Raw genomic sequence first — 13,783 nt, 5'->3', positions numbered from 1 at the left:
CTTTGGTGATGGGTATTGGAGTGTGGGGGCCGATGCATAAGTCGGCCGTAAAAAAAAAAGAAAATTCAAAAAAATTCGAAAATTTTTGAGCACAGCCGATGCAGCAGACATCGACTTGAGGATATGAAAGCCGATGCATGGCCATCGACTCAAGAGGAATAACTGGTACGTTCAGAGGGTCAATGGAGCACGAAGGGAGATTTTAATGAAAGAACTCCTCAATGGAGTGGTTTAAGGGCTCGGATCCTCTCTTCAAGAACAACGCCAAGAGCAACCTGGATGTGCAAATCAGGGTAAGGAAGGAACTGATCTGATCTGCAAGGCGCAAGAAGTAGATTGAAGAAGCTCGGGGGGCAGCTCACCCTGAAGGTTCTCTGCTTGGGGCTACGTCATGAGTTAAGGCTAATGTCGGCACATGTGGCTGATTCGCCTTGATTAAGGCTCGGGGGGCAGCTCGCTCTAAAGGTCTTCGCTCTGGGGAGCCGATTTGGTTGGAATCGGCTAGCCCTACGACACAACTGGTCTGGAGAGTGGTGTTCTGTTATAGAGTCATCAGTTTGAGCATCCAAGACAGTTCCAGGGCTCTTTTAAACTCGCCTGCTCAAAGATCAAGTCGCCGACTTACTAAGATCGGACTGTGCCATCGTCATCGGCGAGGCTGGCTAGCTTGGAGGGATGGCTAAATTGGCTTGTCTCGCAGATTATCGTGAAGCCGATGTGTTGCCATCAGTCACTAAGCATGGATTAGGCCAACAGTCGACAAACTCAGCATGAAAGAAATCGGCGAAATCAAGTTAAGGGAATTCTTCATTAGTATTGGGATTTCTTACAATGGGGAGCCGATTGCTCAAGAGAGGAAGAACAAAAGAAGGGTCTATTGACCAATCTACTACTGCTAGGCCTATACTAGTAGATCCTAATCTACGGGCCATCACTGCCCTCATCGTCATCCTCAGAACTCTCATCGGCACTGCTGCCGATGGGCTCCTCGTCGCTACTCCCGTAGCCCTCCACGGGGGCTTCATCCCCGTCTTCATCGTCGGCTCGCTGTCGTCGTCCCACCACATGCGGAGGCGTTTCGCCGGCGGGTAGCCCTCGAGGGAGTCGTCGTCGTCGTCGTCTTCTTCTCCCTCTTCTTCAGAGGTGAGGCAGCCGTCCCAGGAGAACTGGTCGTCCTCGCTTTTTGACTCCAGTTCCCCGTCGACGAGGAACTGAAGATCTTCATCCCCGCTGGTCAAGGACTTGTCGTCCTCAGACCAAATGGAGGAGGCATGGCTCTCCTCGTCCCAGTCTTCCGGGGCACGAATTTCCGGCGGCGTCTCGCGGGAGGAGTCGGACCCGTAGGAAAGCTCGGAGGAGGAGGAAGAAGACATGGCGGCACGGAGGGTTTTTGGTGCTAATGCGAGGAGGACGAAGGAGACGCAAGCTGTTTAGAACGGTTAAATAAAGGGGATATGAGAGAGATTCAATGCCACAGCAGTTTCCGAGGAGATGTTGCCCAACAGGAGAGTTTTGCGGCCACGTGGAGAAGTAGAAGGGGCAAGGCATCATGATGAGGATTCTGCGGCAGTTCTGCTCTGCCACGACGTGACCCGACGAAAGAAGAGCATAATGATTTTGGAAATGTCATTTCCAAAACCGGGGGGGCATGTGTTATCACCAGAATTTGACCGAGTCAGAGGTGGGCCGCGATCAAGATGGACTTGAAGATATATACATGGAAGAAATACGTGAATTGGCCTTTTATACCAAGTTGGGCTTGTTTGCCCACGTATCTGTAACATATTAGATCGCATCTTAGTTTAGAAGTTAGAATCTTACTCGTGCACGGTTTGGTGCACGCCCACATTAGAAAGTCCGCTGGACTATAAATATGTATCTAGGGTTTACGGAATAAACAACAACCAACGCTCAACCACAAACAAATCTCGGCGCATCGCCAACTCCTTCGTCTCGAGGGTTTCTACCGGTAAGCATCATGCTGCCTAGATCGCATCTTGCGATCTAGGCAGCACAAGCCTGCCCACGTTGTTCATGCGTTGCTCGTACTGGAGCCTTTTTTATGGCGAGCAACGTAGTTATCTTAGATATGTTAGGGTTAGCATTGTTCTTCATATTACATGCTTTCGTAGTGCAACCCTTGCATGTCTAGCCGCCCTTACACCTATCTTAGGTGTAGGGGCGGCACCCACTTGATCATAGTTTAGTAGATCTGATCCGTTACGGTTGCTCCTTGTTTCATCAAGGATTAGTTTAACATCCGCAATAGTTAGGCCTTACAAAGGGTTGGAGGATCCAGCGGCGTGTAGGGTGGCGTTTGCTAGCCCTAGAAAGGATGTTCCGGGGATCAACCTCGTGTTGGTTTTTAGGCCCTGTCTAGGATCGGCTTACGGTCACCGTGCGCGAGCGCGAGGCCCAATCGTGAGTAGGATGATCCGATTATGCGGTGAAAACCCTAAATCGTCGTAGATCTCATTAGCTTTACCTTGATCAAGCGGGACCACCATATATTCGGACACCTCGTCCGAATCATGGGTGGATCGGCTCTTTGAGCCGATTCACGGGATAACTCGAGAGCCGATTGAGGCTCGTATTTAATGTTTACGTGTGTGCCCTGCGGGAAACTAAGCGAGGCATCATCCACACCTTCACGACCGAGGTATAGGTCAGGTGGCACGCCCTTGTGATAAACATCGGACGTGCGACCAGGAGGCTTTGCGGGCCGTCGCTCTGAGGGACTGGGGCCAGCCGCAGCCCTAGTTGTTCCCGGCTCTACCGTGTTGCCCGTCTCTGCCCGCCAGGGGGTTTCTGACGTCAACACCCCTATAGTCAAAGGTTTCAAAAAAAAAACACTAAAAGTTACTCGCATCCAAAAGTACTTCAACCGCCACTTATTTATTAAAAATGGCTACTAACCCCGCAAAGAAAAATGACTACTGGCACGAATACAAGCAGGACATGCACAAATGGACCCCTTGTTCTTTTTATTGCTACAAAAAGGATAGTTGGGATGTTACAGTTACAGGCAAGACAAGAGCTTCACATGCCCAAGTGCACTTGTACGAATCCAGCTCTTTGTTACAGTTCAATACACTCTCGAGCAACTACAACTCAATTATCAAACCTTATCAGACTAGATCCCTCATCAGACTATCATGCATCATTGGGCACCAGAGCAGCTCCAGACCATCAGCACCTTCACGTCAGAACTAACGCGACCTGTGATCTGCTCCCACTGCACCTTCTCTTGAAACTGCGGTCATGCTGCCTCTGATCGTCGCATCCCGTCCTCTTCCTGCCGTCGTGGCGTTCGCCCTGGTAGCCATACGAAGCTGTCATGTTGCCCATAGCGTCAGATTGCTGCTGGCCCATCGGGTAACCGCCGCCACCGTAAGCGTAAGGCATGCCGCCGTAGCCGTAGTACATGGAAGGATCGGCTGGCCACCCCACCAAAGAAAGCATGATCGTAGCATGCCGGGGCAAAAGGAGGAGCGTCGTAGCAGCCGTATTGATGACCGGCATGGTTGGCGGCGCGCGCTCCCGCTGTGTCCGTCGTCTCGCGCCTCTTCTTTCTTGGCTCATGCGCCGCCGCTGGAGCCGATGTTGAATCGCTCCCATCGCTGTGCTCCAAGGCGGCGCCCATCTTGGAAGAAACTTGGCTATGTTGCGAGGTGGCCGCGACCGGGTTGCTGCCAACAGAGCTCCTCTGTTTCTCTGTTTTTTCACCGGAAGCGCTGCCGGCCCTGGCGGCGAGGATGTTGGAGATGGTTGTGCGCAGCGCCAGGTTGGGGATCAGATTGTCTGCGCGCGCCGGCGCCCCGCACACGCACTTGGAGTTGGCGACGATGTGGGCTCGGATGCACCTGTCGCAGTAACTGCTGAAGCAGCACTTGCTCGTCACCACCGCGTCAGCCATCACCTTCTTGCAAATCTTGCAGTGGAGATCCGCGGGGACGCCGTCGTCGTCGTCGACTGGTGCCACCGGAGCAGGCGAAAGCACCGACGTCGCCTTTCCGAAGTCGAACCTCGCGTCGCCGTTGGTGGGGCAGTGCTGGATGAAGTGGCCCGGGACGCGGCACCTGCGGCAAACGTAGCCGGCATGCGGCGCCGGCCCATGGTATGCTGCGCCACGGTGATTGTAACGAGACGGCCCCTCCCACTTGAGTTCCGCGGCGTCGATCACCGCGCTGATAGCCTTGGCCTCGTCGTCCTCCTCGGCTCCCGCCGACGCGCTCGACCTCGAGGAAGAATCCGACGAAGAACCGCCGCCGTCTTGTGTCGCTTTAGGGCGTTGAGTGGGTGCCGACACGATGGCATCGGCCGGAGGCCCGGCGACTCGGCGCACCACCACCGTCGTGTTGCGCAGGACCAACGCGCTGTCGTCCGTGTACTCCTCGCCGGTCTGCGCGTCGGAGATCGCGATGCCCTCCCTGGGACCCCGGCCGCGCGTCCGGCCGTGGCCGTGGCGGCTAGTCCCCATGATTAGGCGCTTCACCTCGCCGACGGAAATGGAGGGCGCCGCGACAGGTAGAGAGAACGTGTCCACGCCGCTCTTCTACCGGTAGTACACCGCCATCCTTCCCTCGGGATCGATCAGCGACGACGCACGGAGACGAACTCACTCGCTAGCCAGAGGAGATTGATTAGCGAGGCCAGGAAAATGTGCATCTCAGTGATCGGGGTTCATGGCCTTATATCCTTGGGCAGTATGAATCCGAGAAGGTTTCGAGCCTTTCCTGAACCGCCTTTGGGTTAACTTGTCCGAGGATGAATCCTAGTACTGCTAGTACACGGTTTCGCTTTCAGTTCCTTCCCTAATTCGAAAGCACCGGAAAAGTGCACGACGTCCGTGTCAGTCAGATCTTCCAAACATGGTTCAGCATCCGGTTGGTTTTTATGTTGGCAGACCATCTCCACCGGCTGCCTCGATAACGGTCCCGATAGCGATTTAGCGGTCCACGTCATTTTTAGGCTCGCACCGGTGCGTCCCAAACGGCGCCGGGCATTTTTCGAGCCCAATAGAATCGCCGGCATCCCCGTGCCGGCCCCTTGGCCAAGAGCGCGAATCGGGCGCGCCGACGCCTCGCGGAACGACGGTTTTCGCAGGTGGGGCGCCTTGTCAGCGAGAGAACGCGATGGTTCGCATCGGCCGCGACGCGGGAAGGTTGGTCATCGGCATTTAATGGTCTCCCTCGCGGAAACCGAAGCGGCCACGAGGGCAGCGACTGGCCACGCGGCGTCCAGCCGCCGTAAATGTGGGTAGTTGCCACCACTATATAGTACGTACGCCGTCCACCACCGCCGCTTCATTCTCTCCTCTCATCTCCACCACCACCGCTCCATTCTCTCCTCTCCACATCAAAATGTAGCGCAGTCTGAAGAACACCTACTCGATGCTTGGCCTCAACGGCCGCGCGCTGCCTCCACCACCACCGCAGTCGCAGCCGGAGCCGCAGGCCGACGCGGAGCACAGCTCCGACGAGAACGAGGATCCACGGTTCGAGGCATGGCACGAGGTCTACGTCGCAGACGCGGAAGCAGAGGCGGCGGAGGAGGCAGCGCAGTCGGGTGAGCCGCCGCAGGCCCCCGCCGACCCGGAGTAGACGGTGATCCTCGCGTCGCTGAACGCGCAACGATACCAGCGGTTGAAGGAGGAGGAGCGCGAGTTCGCCAACGACGCGAACCTCGAGCACGTCCTCGAGATCTCGCGCAAGCGAGCGGCCACGGAGGAGGTGGGATGCCGCCTCATGGAGGCGGAGTGACAGAAGCTCGCAGAGCTCAACGCTCATCGCCACTACGAGGCGTTCGCCCGCCAGCAGGTGAGGCGCGCCGAGATCGAAGCTTCTCGGGAAAGGCTGAAAGCGCGGGGACAGCGCCGCCGGCAAGTCCCTGCGACGCCGGCCACCATGCTCCACCGCCAGATGCGCGAAGCAAGGGAGGAGAAGCGGCCACGGACGCATGCGGCAATGGCGAAGAACGACGACGAGGCAGGGCCATCGAGCGTCCCAACCGACGGCCAGTAGATCAGGATTAAGTTTAAGTTTTAGTTATGTTTAAATCCGAGCTACTTTTGTATAAATTTTGTATGAATTTGGGTTTTTAAATAACATTTTAAATTTCAAAATCTATCGGGCTGGCGTATGGGGTGCGCCGGTGTGGGAGCAGCATCCCCAGATAGAGGATGTTGTGCCGGCGCCCTCCAAACGGAGGTGTCGGCGCCCCTGCCGGCGCCTATTCAGGGCTGCCGGTGGAGATGCTCCTAGGGCGAAGCGCTTTGGGTTGCTCGCCTCCCGATTTGGATACTTGGCTATTTTGGTGCTGACTTGTTGTGACGTGGTCTTTTCTTCCTTACAAAAAAACTTATTATAACTTGTTATATAAACATCAAAAAACATCTATGCCACAGTTTTTTTTTTAGATTTACCTTTATTTTCGGTCAGATGACATCACTCCATTTTTTATGCATACATTATTCATGTACTACCTCCGTTCATAAATAGACGTCCGAGATTTGTCTAAACAGATTTAGACAAATTGTGGACTGACGCATGTTACATCCACGATTTGGTGGTTTAGTGCACCGTGACACCATCTAGTTCGGGGCTCCCGGCGTAACCGGTCTTCGTGGAGGATTGGCAGTTTTCGTGATGCTTTTATCCAAATTAGGTGGTGACACCAAGGTTGACTAGAAACACTAATGTAGTTGCACGGGCTAAATCATTGGGTGACCCATGTGGACTGAGATCTGGTGCCTTGCTTCAGACAAGGCACGAAGGAACAGTACCATACCTTGCTGTTTCGGACGTTGGATCAAAAATGGATGAACAAGATTTGAGTCCTACAGCAATAAACAGTAGGTACTGTAGCACACGCACTGTAGACACTGCTGTAGCAGAGGTTCTGTAGCATGCGTACACATGCATTGTGAACGTTCATCCGGCATTGATTCTTGATCCAACGGTGAAGAAGGGGGTCAAGGCACATTACTGTTCATCCATGCCTTGTCTTATGCAAGGCACCGGATCTCAGTCCGACCCATGTACTCATTAGTCATCATGTTTTCCTTGCTCCAGGACGGGGTGTTACTCCTATTCAGAAAGTAGCTACCTTCCTTGAATGCTTCCTTCCATGTTTCCACTATGCATGTTCCAGCTATGGCAAGTGCGCTGCATCATCCCATTCCAAGTGGAGGCACACACGGGTTGGGTGTGGCAGTCGAGGAACCCACGGCTCGTGTGTTTGCCCTCATATGCGACGAGTTTGTGTGGTACCTAATACAACGATATCTTCTCTTTTCATCATACCTCAAAAGGATGCTGCTCCATTCCGGATCATAGATCCAATGCCACACTATGTCGTCCTAAGAAAGCCCCAAAAATAAGTTTGTGTAATCAAAAACCCAAAATGGCATTGAGACAGAAAAACGCCCAAATAGTATCAAGACGAAAATGCATAGTTTACAATGGCGCCTCCATTATCAGGTTCCATCTTTGTGCCGCCACTAGTTTCCTTCAATGCCGCCCACCGCTGAAGATTCATTGGGGGAGGGGGGGTGGGTAGGAGTGACTAGCATTTGGAGTGCAGTTGCGGGAGACGTTGTGCATGTGATATGATGTCAAAGATTTGCAGCGGTGGGTCACACTAGTAAAAGAGATATGTTTGACTAGTCAGCGGGACACGCTTGACTAGTCTTTATAATGGGACCTATTGTAACATCACATCGAAGGTATTTTGATGTCTCTGTTCACTAACCTCTCCATAAACAAGTTCCGGTCATCCTACCACCTACGACGACATAACTTTGTCGTGGCATGGTATCTACCACGGTGCAAATCTAGGACTATGCTTTATTTGGCGCCATGAAAGCCGGTCCACCAACAAAAAAATGTGGAGTCATTTGGATGAGCCACAAATCTGTCCCCATATGCCTAACGCTCTTGTAGTGAGACAATTATAAGTTTTAAAAGGCAATTTTAGTTGATCAATAAAAATAAAATTCAATGGAATTCCTTTTTTGTTTAATTATAAAATTATTCTAATGGATATTATTCTTCTTCTTTGGATTCAAAATAGAAGAATTCCTAAACCCAAGAACTAAAAATGACAAGTTCTTCTTTCATCATAAAAAATAACCACTTAGATCGAATAGCCAAACATATTATATTTGTCGATCTTCAACCAGTTATGATAATTCACGGAGTAAGCGCGCTATTCAAAGTTGAATTAGAGTCAAACTTTCTTGTGCATTTATTATATTATATTAAATTTTAAAATATATTTTCTATTGACATCCTCCGGACCACGGAGAAGGAAAAATTCAAGTTGCAATTCAATTTTGTTTTCTCAAGTCATTTTACTCTGTTCAAATCTGATAGTTGTTTTTTTCTTTATCTAGATTCTACGAACAAGAATATTTTTTACGAATTAAATGAAGAATCCAATATCTTTTATGTTTTCTACCTTACGAGTTTTGCTAGATACAAAACTATTAAATAAATAATATATATAATACAGAATTTTATGAAATTCTTTTTTGTACATTAGTTGATTTTATTATATATATCTTGTAGTTTAATTCAGCTTTACTTTCCAATTTCGAGGGGATTTCCTCTCTTTGTTGATTTTTTCCTTCTTCCAATTATTCTTCATTCAATCAGTTCAAAAAATATGGTGTACTCAAAATACTTCAATAGATACATGCAAGAAATAGGCCAATTCGGTAGCTTTTTGTTCCATTTCTCGTGATGAATTCAATGGTTCAGAAAAAACTAAGCCTCGGTGCACAACGAATATTTTTCTCAAAGAAGAATAAAATGGGGATATGGCAAAATCGGTAGATGCTAGAAACTTGATTATATTGAGCTTTGGTATGTAATAAGTGGTAACTTCCAAATTCAAGAAACCCTAGAATTAAAAGAGTAAAATCGTGAACCAAATCGGTGTTTTGAGAAAACAAGGAGAACTAGAATACAAAGGAAAAAAAAGATAGGTGTAGAGACTAAATGGAAATTGTTCTAACGAATCGAGTTAATTACGTTGTGTTGTGTTGTTAGTGGAATTTCTTCTAAATTTGAGAAAGAAGGAATGTAGGACTAACCCATTACCTTGTGGGTGGAATTTCCACTTGAAAATGCGACCAACATTCTCAATCCTTCTCTTCTATTATATTGTTTAATATGTTCGCGAAGACTTTTATGAATTTCACCGGGATAAGGCCTATAATAAAAGTAATAAAGTGAATAAAATAAATAAAAATACGGGGCAATCTAAATATCGTTATTATATCAGCATTGTCTAAGTGATTCAATCTTCGCCTTGGAATAATAGAAATTTATAAAAATACTTGTATGCACCAAAAACCGTGGGTCCACGGGGTAAATCCATTAAAAAGGACGTGCTATAGTTGGTGGTGGGGAGGCTTTCATTGGGAAAAAAGTTATTAATAGCTTATATGGCATGAGAAGGTTATAATTTTGAAAAGAAATTATATTTATTCTAACCCACTAAATGATTAAGCGGTGGTGTAGTATCAGATCTCAAGGATGGTAAGTTTGTTTTTCCTTCTTATGAAAACAAGTCTTTTTCAAGGATTCTATAGAGATTTCATATATGAAACCAGGGTAGTTACCTTTCCGAAAGTTCAAACAAGAAAATGAAAAAATAAAGAATAAAATATGAAAGATTCGCTCCACCTTATTTATTCTACAAGCTTGGTCGGAAGAACCAAGTCCACTATCTGACAGGGTAAATGAACTTTCTCGGCTTGTGCACTACAAGTTCAACTAACGTTGAGTTGGCATCCTCCTAATTCAACAAACTTTCATTTGGCACCAAATTCGGTCCTCACACTTGAGAAATTGGAACCATGATACGTCCCAAACGTATCTATAATTTCTTATGTTCCATGCCACATTATTGATGATATCTACATGTTTTATACACATTATATGTCGTATTTATGCATTTTCCGGCACTAACCTATTAACAAGATGCCGAAGAGCCAGTTGTTGTTTTCTGCTGTTTTTGGTTTCGGAAATCCTATAAAGGAAATATTCTCGGAATTGGACGAAATCAACGCCCAGGGTCCTATTTTTGCACGAAGCTTCCAGAAGACCGAGGGGGAAAGGAAGTGGGGCCACGAGGCGCCGCCACAACAGGGGCGGCGCGGCCTAGGTCTTGGCCGCGCGGCCCTGGTGTGTGGGGCCCTCGTGTGGCCCCCCGCGTTGCCCTTCCGCCTACTTAAAGCCTTCGTCGCGAAACCCCCAGTACGGAGAGCCACGATACGGAAAACCTTACTGAGACGCCGCCGCCAATCCCATCTCGGGGTATTCTGGAGATCGCCTCCGGCACCCTGCCGGAGAGGGGAATCATCTCCCGGAGGACTCTTCATCGCCATGATCGCCTCCGGAGTGATGAGTGAGTAGTTCACCCCTGGACTATGGGTCCATAGCAGTAGCTAGATGGTTGTCTTCTCCTTATGTGCTTCATTGTCGGATCTTGTGAGCTGCCTAACATGATCAAGATCATCTATCTGTAATGCTATATGTTGTGTTTGTCGGGATCCGATGGATAGAGAATACTATGTTATGTTAATTATCAATCTATTACCTATGTGTTGTTTATGATCTTGCATGCTCTCCGTTATTAGTAGAGGCTCTGGCCAAGTTTTTGCTCTTAACTCCAAGAGGGAGTATTTATGCTCGATAGTGGGTTCATGCCTCCATTAAATGCTGGGACGATGACGGAAAGTTCTAAGGTTGTGGATGTGTTGTTGCCACTAGGGATAAAACATTGATGCTATGTCCAAGGATGTAGTTATTGATTACATTACGCACCATACTTAATGCAATTGTCCGTTGTTTGCAACTTAATACCGGAAGGGGTTCGGATGATAACTCTGAAGGTGGACTTTTTAGGCATAGATGCATGTCTGGATAGCGGTCTATGTACTTTGTCGTAATGCCCAATTAAATCTCACAATACTTATCATATCATGTATGTGCATTGTCATGCCCTCTCTATTTGTCAATTGCCCGACTGTAATTTGTTCACCCAACATGCTATTTATCTTATGGGAGAGACACCTCTAGTGAGCTGTGGACCCCGGTCCTATTCTTTTACATCGCATACAATCTACTGCAATTGTTCTTTACTTGTTTTCTGCAAACAATCATCTTCCACACAATACGGTTAATCCTTTGTTACAGCAAGCCGGTGAGATTGACAACCTCAACTGTTACGTTGGGGCAAAGTACTTTGGTTGTGTTGTGCGAGGTTCCACGTTGGCGCCGGAATCACGGTGTTGCGCCGCACTACATCCCTCCGCCATCAACCTTCAACGTGCTTCTTGGTTCCTCCCGGTTCGATAAACCTTGGTTTCTTTACGAGGGAAAACTTACTGCTGTGCACATCACACCTTCCTCTTGGGGTTCCCAACGGACGTGTGTTTCACGCGCATCAAGACTGTTTTCTGGCGCCGTTGCCGGGGAGATCAAGACACGCTGCAAGGGGAGTCTCCACTTCCCAATCTCTTTACTTTGTTTTTTATCTTGCTTTATTTTATTTACTTTGTTTGCTGCACTTAAACAAAACACAAAAAAATTAGTTGCTAGCTTTACTTTATTTACTATCTTGCTCTCTATATCAAAAACACAAAAAAATTAGTTACTTGCATTTACTTTATTTACCTTTTGTTTATTTCATCATGTTTCCCCCTAATTACACTCTAAAAGACATACCAGTAGGACGTGGGTCTATCATTGGAAGAGATAATATAGAAGATTTTTTCACTCACGTTAGCAAAGTTGAAGATTTTGAAGATAGACACTTGGTAGAACTTGCTCCTACTTATGAAATTGCTGCCGCTTCTTTAGTTCACATGTTGGAAACTAAATTTGTTAATCTTAATCCTATAATCCAACACATGTTGCTCACACTTGGTGATATGGAAGAAGGGGAAAAGAAAGATTTTGTTTTAGAAACCCTTTTTAAAGAATTTGGTGGTGTAGCAAGAGAGGCTAGAAAAGTCTTTATCAAATATAAGATGCTTGGTTCTTGCACCAACTTTGCTAGTACCCTTGAAAAGATGGACATTGATAGAATAAAATACACTAATAATATTAATGATGTAGGGGATATTAAGACATCAATACCTTGCAAGCTCGCAGGAATGTTCGAGGCACTAGAAAAAAATTATGATTGGATTGTTCCTGAAAATTTGTTTAATGAGAATAGCAAGCCTAAGAGTAATGAAAAGGGAGCCTCTGAAACTTACATAGATAAGATAACATGCATTGTTGAGGTAACTCCCAACACCCCTGGTAAGAATGTCGATGCTTCATCTCTTGATAATACTTGATTTACACTTTCTGCGCCTAGCTGAAAGGCGTTAAAGAAAAGCGCTTATGGGAGACAACCCATGTTTTTACTACAGTACTTTGTTTTATATTTGAGTCTTGGAAGTTGTTTACTACTGTAGCAACCTCTCATTATCATGTTTTTGTGCCAAGTAAAGTCTCTATGGTAAAGTTGATGCTAGATTTGGATTGCTGCGCAGAAACAGCATTGCTGTCTGTCACGAATTCGCGCAGAAGTCTCTGTAAAAAAATCAAAAAAAATCTTCAAATTTACGTGTGTGATCCTCAGATATGTACGCAACTTTCATTAGTTTTGAGTTTTTCCGTTTGAGCAAGTTAAGTGCCCCTTCCAGGTTCGTCTTTACGAACTGTTCTGTTTTGACAGATTCTGCCTTTTATTTCGCATTGCCTCTTTTGCTATGTTGGATGAATTTCTTTGATCCATTAATGTCCAGTAGCTTTGTGCAATGTCCAGAAGTATTAATAATGATTGTGTCACCTCTGAACATGTGAATTTTTGATTATGCACTAACCCTCTAACGAGTTTGCTTGAAGTTTGGTGTGAAGGAAGTTTTCAAGGGTCAAGAGAGGAGTATGATATACTAAGATCAAGAGGAGTGAAAGCTCTAAGCTTGGGGATGCCCCGGTGGTTCACCCCTGCATATTTTAAGAAGACTCAAGCGTCTAAGCTTGGGGATGCCCAAGGCATCCCCTTCTTCATCGACAACATCATCGGGTTCCTCCCCGAAACTATATTTTTATTCAGTCACATCTTATGTGCTTTGCTTGGAGCGTCGGTTTGTTTTTGTTTTTGTTTTTGTTTGAATAAAATGGATCCTAGCATTCATTGTGTGGGAGAGAGACACGCTCCGCTGTTGCATATGGACAAATATGTCCTTAGGCTTTACTCATAGTATTCATGGCGAAGGTTGAATCTTCTTCGTTAAATTGTTATATGGTTGGAATCGGGAAATGCTACATGTAGTAATTCTAAAATGTCTTGGATAATTTGATACTTGGCAATTGTTGTGCTCATGTTTAAGCTCTTGCATCATATACTTTGCACCCATTAATGAAGAAATACATAGAGCTTGCTAAAATTTGGTTTGCATATTTGGTCTCTCTAAAGTCTAGATAATTTCTAGTATTGAGTTTTGAACAACAAGGAAGACGGTGTAGAGTTTTATAATGTTTACAATATGTCTTTTATGTGAGTTTTGCTGCACCGGTTCATCCTTGTGTTTGTTTCAAATAACCTTGCTAGCCTAAACCTTGTATCGAGAGGGAATACTTCTCTTGCATCCAAAATCCTTGAGCCAACCACTATGCCATTTGTGTCCACCATACCTACCTACTACATGGTATTTCTCCGTCATTCCAAAGTAAATTGCTTGAGTGCTACCTTTAAATTTCCATCATTCGCCTTG

The 13,783-nt window shown here is 46.9% G+C and overlaps 1 pseudogene; it reads right to left on the bottom strand.

Annotated features, from left to right (window-relative positions):
* Positions 1-3,198: 3,198 nt before the first annotated feature.
* On the bottom strand, positions 3,199-4,576 carry LOC124703772 (annotated as a pseudogene).
* Positions 4,577-13,783: the final 9,207 nt, after the last annotated feature.

Source organism: Lolium rigidum, chromosome 3, assembly GCF_022539505.1.
Source record: "Lolium rigidum isolate FL_2022 chromosome 3, APGP_CSIRO_Lrig_0.1, whole genome shotgun sequence".
NCBI lineage: Eukaryota > Viridiplantae > Streptophyta > Magnoliopsida > Poales > Poaceae > Lolium > Lolium rigidum.
The sequence above is the reverse complement of the archived record's forward strand: the minus strand, read 5'-3'. Positions and strand labels throughout refer to the sequence as shown.